General features: G+C 49.2%; 1 protein-coding gene across 1 annotated transcript in view; it reads left to right on the forward strand.

The window, feature by feature from the left end:
- The window catches only part of sptbn4b (spectrin, beta, non-erythrocytic 4b), an 80,224-nt gene that overhangs the window by 43,015 nt on the left and 22,592 nt on the right, over positions 1–14,617 (forward strand). The window lies entirely within an intron of this gene.

Below are 14,617 nucleotides of genomic sequence, written 5' to 3' on the forward strand. Positions count from 1 at the left end.
GCACGCACGTCCAGGTTTGGCCGGTCTGGCTTTTTGGGCTGTTGGGTTCACACCTCCGGACTGACTGCTGTGACGTGAATGTAACTCGTCACTGATCTGTGATCCTGTTTTAAGCTAAGTCGCTCACGGTGTGGTCGGTGTGCGTGCCTCTGTGAGTGGCGATAATTGAATGATGATTGAATGCTGCAGATGACCTGAGATGCGATGTCGCTGTCTGTGTTGACGGCACATTTCTGCATCTCTCCAGTTCAATCGCTTGGCCTGAAATTGTCAGAGGCCTTTTGCACCTCGTCAAATGTAACGACCCCCAGAAAAAATACGGGGGTGCTCCGATCACGAATTATGTGGCACGCAGGGTCTGTTTGAAGCCTTCTGTGTATCATGTAGCATTATTTATTTGTTTAACTATTTGTGAACGGATGGACAACTGTTTGTTTATTGGCAGGCAGCATGTGCAACATATTCCTCTCTCTCATAGAGACACAACTCCGCTGCAGCCATTTTAGCAGCACATAGAGAAATAGTCTTGCGTGTTTGTGATCAAGAATTGTGTGCGTACATCAGAACTCAATTTTAGGCACAAGGTAGAGGAAATAAGATAAAAGATTGTACAATTCCCACATGTTCAGTCTTTGTCCAGGCAGGGTTCACTCCCATATATGGCCTCCTGAGTTTTTTGACAGTTGCTGGCTAGCATTCAGCTGTCTCACTGTGCATGTTGTCACCCTTTAGGGCAGGGGTGTCCAAACTTTTTTCACTGAGGGCCACATACAGAAAAATATACCAAGGGCTGGGCCACTCAGGTCCGATCGCCTCACCCCTAGTGTGTTAAAGTGAGCAAAATCAATCAAATTTGGTTCCCAATGTGCTTTTGTTCAGATTTAACAGAGATGTTTGCTCACGTATGTTGAGCCGAACAGACTCATTATTCAAATAGAAGGGAGTTGAGAACAGCTCGATGTCTTTCTCAATGAGAGAAACATATTGAAAGCCATGGCAGCTGGTGGAACATGTTCTAGATAGGGCTGTGCCACATCCAATCAATTTCAGCAAACATCCCAGTATGATTTAATGCTAAATAAATGAAGGTATCAAACACGTATTGCTACTTTGCAGTTAAATATTTAACATTTATTCCAACATGAAAAAAAGCAGAAAATAACACTTTGACAAACACGTCAGGACATCTTATTTACAGCTGGTAGCTTCGCATGTACTGCTTCCCTTTCCTGCTAGTCTGCTGTCTGATTGTGAGGTCAGGTTGATCTGATATCAGCACTGCAGGTTCTCCTCAAAGTTCTCCTCTCAAACGGGTCTTGGAGGAGTAGTGCTCGCGCTGGAGCTCGCGCCCGCCTGTAGAGACTCGTCCGGACGGGAACGCGCAGCTTGGGGCAGAACCCCAAATGATCGTCAACTCCCCGAATCGATTCTGCCCCAAGCTGAATCTATTTGAGGGCGCTGATTGGCTAAATTGTATGTCACACATTTATATCTTTAATCAGCAATTGGCTAAACTGCTTCACTGCTCTTTTGGGCAGTTTCTCCAGCGCTGCTGAGACGTGCACACGCAGAGAGGACATGCAGGAAAAGCATATATTTACCGCAGATATCATATTTTACACATATTACTGGGTGATTCCATATTTCAAAAACACAAATATTGACAAATTGTATCGTTTATTATTGTTATTATTATTCATTTTATTTGTTGTGGCTCAAGGTGGGGCGGCGCCCTATCGCCCTCTATTGACCAGCCGCCACTAAGCACTGACTGAGTTCTGTCATGAGAGACGTTATCACGGACACGTATTTCCCCCTTTTAGCAGAAAGGTTGGCCTTTGGAAAAGCACATTTGACTTCGGACTGCGTGGGGAAGTGTGCAACATTGAAGTTGCGTAGAGTGCCCTCGTGCTCGAATTATGTTGACAGTTTTCACAACCGTGTTCATCACATCGCCGAGCTGGACTGTCTGAGCACAGAGGGCTTGTTGGTGGGTGATACGCTGCATTTTAACAGCCTCACCTCCGCTCTCTTGCGCTCGCCTTTCATAGCTGGAGCCCTATCTGTTATAACTCCACACAGCTTGTCCCATCTTGTCAATTGCATCTGACACCGCTTCAAACATGTCCTTACCTGTTGTTGTGCTCTTTAGACTCCTAAAATCAAGCAGCTCCGAATGCAGAAATGATCGTCAACTCCCCGCAAACAAATTAACAGCTGTGCGGTGTCTGTGGAAAGTAATGTTTCTTTGATTGCTCTTATTTTGTGGAGAAGCTGCCTTGTTCAACACAGTATCTCCACCTAGTGGTGAAACTAAGAAGTACAATACAGTCAAGCGCAAGTTTCAAGTGTGGGCCATATTACATTATATTTTTAGAAGTTGCTGCGAGCCAATTAAAAATGGACCGCGGGCCGTACTTGGCCCGCGGGCCGTAGTTTGGACACCCCTGCTTTAGGGTATTCAGAACTTGAAACTGAGTGGCTGCTGAGGAAGTTCTGATAGGACACATGGATGATGACGAGCCCATATGGGCTGTTGTTGACGATCAAACCTGTGAATGCGTGATATAAACAAATCTTGAGAGTGCATCTGTTCTGAAGAATGAATTCTAATTTCTGAACTGTATTTCGAGTGAAGAAACCTCAAACTGAAACCAGATTCATTGTCAAAAACATTCGAGCTGTTGCTCCTACGTGATACATGACATATTGCTGTGCTCGGTGTGTTTCAGTCAACAGAAGGTGTAGTAGTACTTTGCTACGGTGCACACAGTTGACTCGATCCTCTGCAGTCTGGGCCGGGCTGAAACTGAACTCCCCTGGTGGGAGCAGAGTTAATGGAGCCATGGCCCAGCACTGCGTTATGTGTCCATCTGTGCACGTACGTGAAGACTTCCTCTGACACGGTCCAAGCTACAGTTCAACTCCTTAGTCAGTGAATGGATCAGTTGAGGGGCAGATAATGATGAGAACTTCTTAAAGTTGAGAATGTTCTGTTGTTCCTCTCCTAACATCAAAGTGTACTGATTTTCTTCAGACTTTGGACTGTTGCTCAGACAAAAAATAGCAGTTTGGATACAAGAAATGGCGATGGTTGATTTTGTTTTTCAGCATTTCCTGATGTTTTCCAGGATAATGGAAATAGCTGTGAGTTACAGCTCCAGTTCAGACACGTGTGGTACCTGGTTAGTTACAAAAGACGGTGAAGTAATAGTCCAGTGAAGGACTTTAATAGTCCCTAAATCAAAAATATATATATACGACATTTCAGCTCTCACTGGCCAGTGCATAGATGTTGCTTGAGCCATGAAATGCATGTGTGTCCAGTGAATGTGTGCACCAAACATCCACCCCAAAATAATGTGACGGTATATCCGTCTTAGGTACTAAAATATCCCTTTTCAAAAGAAAACACCTTCCTGTTTTTTTAGGGGGGGGGGGGGGGTTCTTTCGGTGAAAATGTTCCCGTACAGTCATAACAGAAAAGCTTCAAATAAGGTAGTGAACTCGAGGTATTACATCGCTCTGTCCTTGTCCAATCGGCTCGCCGATCACTCACCTTATGGCTGATGGTTACGTATATAGTTGAACAGCGTCATACTGGACTGTACTCTGCTCATTGTTTTTAACGACTGTTGCTGAGAACCCAGTTGTTTCCCTCTGTTTCTTCTTCTAGAGTGGGCATTGTGAGGTAGGTGTGTGTGTGTGTGTGTGTGTGTGTGTGTGTGTGTGCGTGTGTGCATGTTCATGACGTGGGCATATGATGTGAGAAAAATTGGCTGATGGTTAATGATATACAGCGGTATATAATGCAGAGAGAGCGGCGCTGCAGGGCCTGAGAGCGCCGAGCTGTTTCCCATTATAGATTCATGGGTCATGTGCTGATCTGAGGGCAGATTTGGGTCACGGGAAAACGCTTACTGGAGGAAAGAGTGACACAGACAGAGGAGACCAAACGATAGCCTGTTTCAAATGCAAATGTGTGGTAAAAAGATGATCATTTACAAGGCGCTTTGTCGGTTTAAGTAAAAGGGATTTTGCTTGTTAAAACTGGTATAAATACATTATTTGCACGCAGGTTGTAAATAATAGACATGATTACTTTGGACAACATTTGGCTTTGTTCATCTGAAATGTGGTCTGTAGAAGATGTGTGCACCTGGACCTCTAGAATTATTAAATCTGCTGCCGCTCTGATGTATAACGGGGTTCATTGTGGGTTTTTTACGCCCACGAGCTAAAGTATCAGAATATTGCTTTGTGCATTTCTTTGTTTTCATCTTCAGATGAAAGTATGTAATTTGGGTTACAAAAAACCTGTGACATCCTACTCAACACTTACACTACTCAAACAACACTGACATCTTAAACTGCTCTCCTTTCTTTATGGAATTTTCCTATATTCCTATATTTATACTGCAACGAGTCCAACTGGTCTTTGCAACAAAATAAAGGTGTGAAGAGTGTGGAGACTTCTGTTGCAGGATGAGTCTCCTTCGCATCCCAACCAACATCTAATCAAAACACACTCAAAATCTGAGTCAAACGTACAGAATTTGACCAAACTGTGTAATAGATGGTCACGTTAGCATGTTATTCATACTTAATAAGCCACTACATGTACCTGAATGATATGATGAAAATTACTCTATGATCATATTTCACCTCAGACTGATTCAGAAGTGCTGGTGAAGATGAAGGGTGAAGACGCAAAGACACAAGTTTGTGTGTTTTTGAGGACCAATTTTAGGCGTTGACATTGAGGACAGTGGGAACATTTCAAAATGCTGCACAATATGCATTGAAGTAAAAAACTGAATGATTAATCTATCACGCAATTAATTAATTCATCTATTAATTATTCTATTAAACAAATCAAACATTGACCTGAACACAAAAGGCACCAATAAAAAAAAGAACTGTTTAAAAATGAAAGAGTGTACAAACAATCCCTCAGTAAAAAGACAGAAATATTGTGTGTGTGTATATATATATATATATATACAAATTTCCCTGTTATAAGAGCTGTTTACAGATCAAGATTTGTTTTTTTTATTATGATGAACATATTTAGGTTTAGGTTATGTTTAATGTCCGGCAGTGGATAATATGATGCCAGTATCACCAGTATGGCGGTACAGACGTGTCCTCTACTGGTCTCATGCTCTTGAGTAGCAGACTGTAGTGACACCAGGCCGTCTAGCTCTTGGCAGGTGGACTGGGTTTTGCTTCTGAAGTCGTACGTGGCTTCCATCTTCACCCCGTTGCTGAGCAACTTCAACCTTTTTTTTGCCAGAAAACATCCAATGGATTTGGCATGTTGTCGTTGCAGTACTGATAAGAAGCCGGAGTCCTGATATTTTTTTTTTTTTTAAGTATAAATAATAAAACTTTATAAACAAACATGACGTAACATTTTTGTTTTATTTTGGTTGATTGTGGTGCTGTTCACTGGTACCTGGTACTTCCTGTCCAAACACTCTGCTCCTCGTGTCCTGCTTGTGTCTCTCTTGTGTCCTCTGAGAGTCTCCAGTCTATTTATGTAATTGAGTCAGAACCATGAAGGACTCTGCAAAGCACATTGTCTGTTTTTTAGGTTAGCGTCAGCGATCTGTGTGTGTGTGTGTGTGTGTGTGTGTGTGTGTGTGTGTGTATCTGCAGGGTTCCCACGTGTCCTGGAAACCTGGAAAAAAACTGTTGCAAAAAATGACCCATGTTGAAATCTTGTGTTGTCCTGGAAATTATATTCTATTTTCCCTGCAGCTGACATGAACTGCTTGTCTGTCAGATCCATCAGAGGTCCCCAGAACAGATAACACGGCCATCTGGAAAGGCTAAGTAGTGTTCGGGATCAAATGGTCATTTTCAGACCAGAATATTTGAAATAAGTTGCTCATGGTTATGTTGTGTAAATGCTGTGAATGCTGTAAATGCCCCCCCCCCCCCCGCCCCAACCAAAAAAAGGATGCATTTTTGTGCTGTGTCAGTTCCTGTTGTGACGTCCACTCTTCCTGTGCTTGTGCTGGTTGCCAGGCAACAACTGTCCAATCCCCATCTCCTCGTCTTCCCACCTCTCATTGTGCAGCTCATGTGTGAAGGTTGCTCTCTCTCTCGCTCTGTCTCTCTCTCTGTCTCTCTCCTCTCTCCTCTCTCTCTCTCTCTCTCTCTCTCTCTGTCTCTCTCTCTGTCTCTCTCCTCTGTGTCTCTCTGTCTCTCTCTCTCTCTGTCTCTCTCCTCTCTCTCTGTCTCTCTCCTCTCTCTCTCTCTCTCTGGGGACAGGAAACATGTCAAGGTTGAACAGGAAGTGATGTCAGACATACCGGGAGTGCTGAGATTCAGTACAGTCGGTGTTAATGTCGTGAAGTATAGAGGGCTGAATCTAATAAGCTGAGGTTTGCAGTGCTCTTCGTGTGTAATGCATTGATTCATTGATAACGCTGCTGTTGTGTCGCTGCAGGATGGCTGGGCTTCCTTTACGGGCCAGATAGATAAATATGATTTAATGTGGAACATATCTATAATGTGAAACTATGACAAGGGAGTGAAGAAATGAATGATCTGTGTGAAAACATTTGAAATAAAATGACGAAAGACGAATCTCCAGAAGTACTTTTGTTGAGCCATTTGTGCAAGTTTCTCAACCAATAATGCTATTTAGAGGCTATTGTGGCAGCCGGAGGGGCAACCTCAGAGGAGAAGTGGTAGAGGGACGATATTGCCGGACATGGAGGCGGAGCCCCATGTCAGGGAGTGGAAAAGAGCGCCAAACCACCATCAGCCCAAACAAGCAACACCTGAGGAGGAGAGCCGAGGGAGCGACCACACCCTATCGGAGGAGGAGGAGGGGACTATAAAAGGGCCCCGGACACAGGAAACGAGGAGAGAGTAGGAGTGGAAAGAGACGGAGACACAGCAAACGCATTGGAGACAACTGGCTTACCCCTTGATCACCCTGGAACGTCTGACTACCCGCCCGGCTCCCGACCCCTGCCTGTACGACTACCCTGCTCCTGCCCGCGCCCTGGACCGTATGAGGAATACCCGTTGTGCACCGAACCGTGGAAGTGAACCCCGACCATCCCTCTGGAAAGCGGACAGTGTATTGTTGAGTGTCTATCCTACCTCTATCCACTCTCTATCTTCAGTAAAAACCTCACTTGCACCATTTATCTACCGACTGGTTGTGTTGATTGGTCCGTGTTGTCGTGAAACCCCCTTGCCACCCCGGGGGCTGTCACAATTTGGTGGAGAATGTGGGCACAGTCCGGTTCTGGCAACACTGACCGATAGACCGACCAACCCAGTAAGCATGGCCACCCCGGTGCCATTTCAAGAGCTGCTAGCGGGGCTAATCGCTAGCAACCAGGAAACCCAAAAACGCCACGAACAAGCCATGCAAGTACAAATGCAAATCCTCCAAGCACAGCAGCAACAACAATACCAACAGCAGGTACACATGGAGCAGTATATGGCGGTACAAACCGAACGCGCGGAGGCGATGCAAAGCGACATCAAGGGCATGTTACAGACACAACAGGAGCAACGTACCGTGGAGAAAGCCAACCCAGCGCGCTTCCTTCTCAAGCAGACGGCAGCTGACGATGTGGAAATATTTTTTCAGATATTCCAGACAACGGCACTCCGGGAAAAATGGCCAGAAGAGCACTGGGCTGAGTTGATAGCCCCCTTTTTGATCAACGAAACGCAAGTAACGTATCAGGACTTAGAGCGCGCTGGAAAAGTTGACTTCCGGGTGTTGAAAGCGGAAGCGTTACAGCGATGCGGGGTCACGCTGGTACTAAAGGCACAACGATTTCATGAATGGACATATGACACCTCCCTTTCTCCGCGAGCCCAGATGCATGAGATCAAGAGGATTACGACGGCCTGGCTGCACGCAGAGCCCACCGAGGTGTCGCCCACCGATCGTGTCGTCATGGACAAATTCCTCAGATCCCTCCCGTATGAGGCAAAAAAATTGGCCGGCCAGAGAAACCCCCGCAACCTCGAGGAACTGGTAGAGATCATGGAGGGTTACCACGCAGCACAAGCGTTAGTGCGTGGGGGAAGAAACCCGAAAGTGGAGGGGTCCACCCGCAAAGAAAAGATGAGAACGGAGGAAACTACCTATGTGTCTCCCTCCTTTCCCCCAGGCTTTCCCCGACGTCGGCCGGCGGGTGGACCGGAAGAGAGGAGGTGCTACCACTGCGGCGAGATCGGGCACATCGCCTGGGAATGTCCTCACCGCCAGGACGCACCCATGGCCACGGCCAGTGAGGGGAGTCGCCCATGCGGACTGATTACCGGATGCTGGGCCACTCACGAGGACCTCATGCCCCTCACCCCGGTCAAAGTAAACGGCCGCGACGCCTCCGCGATGGTGGATTCCGGGAGCGCGATTACCTTGGTGAGACCTACGTTTGCTCAGTACCCGCTCCTAACCGGCACCCGAGCGGTCACGTGCATCCATGGGGAGACCCGCGAATACCCCACCACCGCCCTCGAAATATACACGACGAGGGGTAGATACGTCGGCACTGCAGGAGTAGTGGAAGGACTCCCCGTAGAGGTGCTGGTCGGCCGAGACCTGCCCGTGTTCCAGGAGCTGTGGCGCAGCCTGGTGGTGAAACCAGGTACGACCCCTCACCGAAAGTCCAAGAAGAAAGCCATCTGTGGGCTGGGGGAGGAGATCTCCACCGATCCCCTATCGGAAGGAGTCGCCAGTGCCGTGGCCCGGGCGTTGGTGGAGGCCACCCAACCCAACCCCGAGGACGTATATGCCACAGCCGTCGAGAACGACGGACCCTCCAGCCCCAGTGAGCCCGAAGGAGAGGCGCCACCCATCCCCGAGGAGGCAGATACCCCCTCCCTCGAAGAAGAGGAGCTGGCCGGGCTGTTCCCCCAGGACCCGGAGGAGCCCATCTTACCCGGGCCCCTCACAGGGAGGTTTGGGACGGCCCAGTTGGAGGACCCCAACCTAGCCCACGCCCTTCGGCAGGTGGCCGCCGTAGACGGACGACCACTGGACGGGGTAAGAGACCTCCCTCCCACACATTTCTCCATTTATAACGGGCTCCTCTACCAGGTAGTAATAAAGGACGGGGCCCCCCTCAGGTTGTTACTGGTACCACGTCCTTTCATACCCTCTGTCCTCCAGTTAGCCCACTCCCATATCTTAGGTGCCCATCTAGGAGTGGAGAAAACCCTGGAAAGGGTGAGGGCCAGGTTCCACTGGCCCGGAATAAAAAAAGCCGTGGAGGATTACTGCCGGAGCTGCCCCGAATGTCAACAAGTGGCCCCACAACCCCATCACAGAAACCCGCTGGTGCCCCTGCCGATCATCACCGTCCCCTTCAGCAGGATCGGGATGGACCTAGTGGGGCCCCTACCCAAGACCCACCGGGGACACAGGTACATCCTGGTGATAGTGGATTACGCCACCCGGTATCCCGAAGCCATTCCCCTACGCTCTATGGCCACCAAGGGCATTGCAAGGGAGCTGGTGATGTTGTTTTCCAGGGTCGGAATACCGGAGGAGATTCTCACCGACCAAGGAACCCCGTTCATGTCTAGGATCATGAAGGATCTGTGTGGCATGCTGAAGGTGACCCAACTGAGGACGTCGGTGTATCACCCCCAAACGGACGGACTAGTAGAACGATTCAACCAGACACTGAAGAAAATGTTGAAAAAAACCATGGACCAGGACGGGAAGAATTGGGACCAACTGCTACCCTTCCTGATGTTCTCCATCAGAGAGGTACCCCAGGCATCTACCGGATTCTCGCCCTTCGAGCTCCTGTACGGTCGACGACCCCGGGGGCTACTCGACCTGGCCAAAGAAGCCTGGGAACACCAACCCTCCCCCTACCGCACCATGGTGGACCACGTCGAGGAGATGAGGGTGAGGATGGCATCCCTCTGGCCCATCGTCCGAGAACACATGGCCGAGGCACAGGCGGCCCAAGCCCGCGTGTACAACCGGGGAACCCAACCCCGAGTGTTTAACCCAGGGGATCGGGTGTTGGTCCTGGTACCCACGGCGGAATGTAAGTTTCTAGCCCGATGGAGGGGGCCGTATGAAGTAATGGAGAAATTGGGGCCGGTAAACTACCGAGTCCGGCAACCAGGTCGGAGGCACCCGACGAAGGTTTATCATGTGAACCTGCTCAAGAAATGGGTGCGTAGGGATGCCATGCTCTGTTTCTCTCTCTCTACCCTCCCAGGAAAAACGGAGCCAGTCGAGGTACCCGTGGGAGAAGAGTTGACCCCCCGGCAGAAGCAGGACGTCCGGGAAATGGTGGATCGGTTCCGGGACGTGTTCTCCCCGGACCCCGGATACACCACACTGGTGCAACACCGGATAATCACCGAGCCCGGGAAGAAGGTGAAGCTAAGGCCGTACCGCATCCCCGAAGCCCGCCGGGGGGCGATAGAGAGGGAGGTACAGAGTATGCTGGAGGCCGACATCATCGAACCCTCGACGAGCGAGTGGTGCAGCCCTATAGTGTTGGTTCCGAAACCCGATGGCTCGGTCAGGTTCTGCAATGACTTTAGGCAGCTCAACGCCATCTCAAAATTCGATGCCTACCCGATGCCCCGGGTGGACGAGATGATAGAGCGCATCGGGAGGGCCAGATACATCACCACCCTCGACTTGACTAAAGGCTACTGGCAAGTGGCAGTAGCCCCCGAAGACAGGGAAAAAACGGCCTTCACTACGCCCATGGGACTGTACCACTATAAGAGGCTGCCGTTCGGTCTCCACGGAGCCCCCCCACGTACCAGAGACTGATGGACCAGGTACTACGTCCCCATCGAGAATACGCGGCAGCCTATCTGGACGACATCGTCGTGCACGGGGAGGAATGGGGGGCTCACCTCCAGAGACTGGAAGCCGTCCTGAAAGCTCTGCGAGGGGCGGGGCTGACAGCCAACCCCAAGAAATGTCGCCTCGGCCTCCGGGAAGCTGACTACCTGGGGTACACCATCGGCCGCGGCTGCGTCAAGCCCCAGGTAGGGAAAGTCGAGGCGATCCGGGAATGGCCCCGCCCCCGCACAAAGAAACAGGTACGAGCATTCATTGGGCTAGCTAGCTACTATCGACGGTTTGTTCCCCAGTTCTCTGCTCTTGCAGCACCCCTGACGGACCTAACAAAAAACCGGCTGCCAGATCGGATCGTATGGACGGCAGAGACCGAGGACGCCTTCGAGAAGCTGAAGGAAGTACTCTGTTCTGAACCAGTGCTGGTGACCCCGGACTTTACGCAACCATTGGTGGTACAGACAGATGCCTCCGAGACCGGGGTGGGTGCCGTCCTGTCCCAGCTGAGGGATGGAGAGGAGCACCCGATCACATACGTAAGCAGAAAATTATTACCGAGAGAAACGAGATACGCCACGGTCGAGAAGGAATGTTTGGCCATCAAATGGGCTCTGGGGGAGTTGAAATATTATCTGCTGGGACGACACTTTACCCTGGTCACGGACCACGCCCCCCTGGTATGGATGTCCCGTTCAAAAGACAATAACGCCCGGGTCACACGCTGGTTTTTATCCCTTCAACCATATGCTTTCTCTGTTGTCCACAGATCCGGGGCCGCTCATGGAAACGCGGACGCCCTGTCTAGACGGGACGCCCTAGGTTCCTGGAGCAGTCCTCCCCCCAGGTCGGATTTAAGGGGGGGGGTATGTGGCAGCCGGAGGGGCAACCTCAGAGGAGAAGTGGTAGAGGGACGATATTGCCGGACATGGAGGCGGAGCCCCATGTCAGGGAGTGGAAAAGAGCGCCAAACCACCATCAGCCCAAACAAGCAACACCTGAGGAGGAGAGCCGAGGGAGCGACCACACCCTATCGGAGGAGGAGGAGGGGACTATAAAAGGGCCCCGGACACAGGAAACGAGGAGAGAGTAGGAGTGGAAAGAGACGGAGACACAGCAAACGCATTGGAGACAACTGGCTTACCCCTTGATCACCCTGGAACGTCTGACTACCCGCCCGGCTCCCGACCCCTGCCTGTACGACTACCCTGCTCCTGCCCGCGCCCTGGACCGTATGAGGAATACCCGTTGTGCACCGAACCGTGGAAGTGAACCCCGACCATCCCTCTGGAAAGCGGACAGTGTATTGTTGAGTGTCTATCCTACCTCTATCCACTCTCTATCTTCAGTAAAAACCTCACTTGCACCATTTATCTACCGACTGGTTGTGTTGATTGGTCCGTGTTGTCGTGAAACCCCCTTGCCACCCCGGGGGCTGTCACACTATTTAGAGTCCAATTTTACATTACAGTCATTTAGCAGACGCTTTTATCCAAAGCGACTTACAATTCAGATCCTATCACACTGTAGGCACAATTTTGGGGTTAAGTGTCTTGCCCCAGGACACATCGTCATGCGACTAGCGGAGCCGGGAATCCAACCTCTGATTGAAGCACGGCCCTGCTCTCCACTTAGCCACAGTCGCCCCTCGAGTGAAATAGACCATAAAGCTGAGCGTGCTAACTGTGATTGACAGCGTCTCTGTCACTCCTCCACATTCCAAATGTGGTAACTTCAGTTCATCGGTTGCAAAACAAAAAACAGCATGGCGACGGCTGTAATCCAAGATGGCGACGGCGAAATCGCCGAACTCGAGGCTTCATAAGAGCAGTCCACCAACCAATGGGTGACGTCACGATGACTGCGTCCACTTCTTATAAACAGTCTATGTTCAGAAGACGAGTTGCCTGTAAAGACGTGCTTCGTCATTCTGTAATGCAGCTCTGCTGTGATTTAGACCAAACAGAAGCTGCTGGCTATGACGGGCGATTTCGCCTCAGTTGCAGCAGATTGTGTTTGTTTGTGTAACACGAGCGTGTGGGGGAGTGTGTGAGTACACACCGAACACGGCTTCCCCCCTACGCAGTTCCTCGCCTGAATCCAATGGGCTTTTTTTACCGATCCCAATCCCCCCCCCCCTTTTCTTTTTCTTTTTTTTATTAAACACGTGTTTGTTGAAAAACAAAACGAAATAGAGATAATTGGCGTACTTACTAACAGTGGGCAGAAGATTGGCCTGAAGGTGATGCCATGTGTTTTCCTAAATCCTTTATCCTCTGCGCAGTGGGCATTCATGGACATCTAAGCCTCTGCATTGTCAGACTTGGCTCAACTTTCAACCGCTTCAGCTTTTACAAAGCCTCTGCGGGGCTTTAAGCAGACGCGCTAACGTTAGCGGTTCCTTCAAAACACAGCTAACTTCAGTTTGAGCACGTTACTGTTGGATGTCGGAGCATTACAGGCTTTCTGACATTTTAAATGTTAATGCTAAAAGTTACCATGCACATATGTTATGGTCAGCATCTTGACATTTAGCATGTCAGCCTCATGTTAGCCTCATGTTAGCCTCATGTTAGCCTCATGTTAGCCTCATGTTAGCCTCATGTTTCCATGCCCCGCTAGCGTGTATCTGAGGCTGATCGACGGTGTTCTGTCATGAACTGGAGTTTCGGACAGCGTTGGTCATCTTTTCACTAAATGAGTTGGCATAACCTAAATTACGCATGCACATTAGTGCCTCACTTCAGAAAGCCCTGTGTGCATTAAGCCTTGACATGTTGCATTTGTGCTGTCTCTGCAATATATGGGAAAGTGTGTGCGTGAATGAGGGTGTGTGTGTGTGTGTGTGTGTGTGTGTGTGTGTGCGGGTCTGGAGGTACGTGTGCATGCGGCGAGAAGATCAATGGAGCTGTGATGATACCAGCACTCTCACTGAGCGCAAATGTTTAACTGAGACGTTGTATTTGTATGCACGATCGATCCATTCCAGTTTTATTTAGATGGCAGCACGTCCATGAAGCATTCACGCCAGCAAAGCATAAAGAGCTGGACTGAACCGAGACAGAGAAAGCTAGAAGTGTTCCTCTGATATAAAAACAGATTTCAGGGCTGCAGTAGCAACTTAAGAAACGATCTAGATGCTGAGATATGATTTACATGATTGCATTGTAGCCATATTTTCATGGACAGTGGTATTCAGGGTGTTTGAGATTCTACTGCAGTAGATTCAGTGGTGAATCCTAAACCCGCCCACACACAGCTGAAGGGTCCACTCTGCTGCTCTCTGTTCGACATTATATTCCCCATATTGTTTTACATTATATTGGCTATTCTAGTCATAGCTACATTTAAATGGGTGCTGCTTCACTTCTTGCTAAAACTGGAGCGTGCAGTATTTTCCGTCCATTGAAACAAGCGAACAAACAAAAGCTACGGCAACCGCAGCCGGTCGTCATCTACTTCCTGATTCTGACCTCAATGTGTCTCGCAGTGATATCATACGCAAGCTTCCTGCGCCTGAGCTGCAACCCTGCTGTTCACAAACAGAGCTCCACTTTCACTAGCCCCAAGAAAAGTAATTATAGTCTGTTCATTCTAGTAAGATTTCAAAGGAACTACGGTTTTAACAGTAAACCGTAAACATGATTTCTGCAAGAGGGTCGTGGTTCGACAACTGATTCAATTCTTATTATTGTAGTTGAACTTTAAGTTTATATCAGTTAGGAAAGTGCAGTGAAATGAAATGAATCCCAACAGTGTTTTGTCCTTTACCTCCCAAATACTGGAGCACTCTGG

This window comes from Melanostigma gelatinosum, assembly GCF_949748355.1.
Source record: "Melanostigma gelatinosum genome assembly, chromosome: 7".
NCBI classification, from domain to species: domain Eukaryota; kingdom Metazoa; phylum Chordata; class Actinopteri; order Perciformes; family Zoarcidae; genus Melanostigma; species Melanostigma gelatinosum.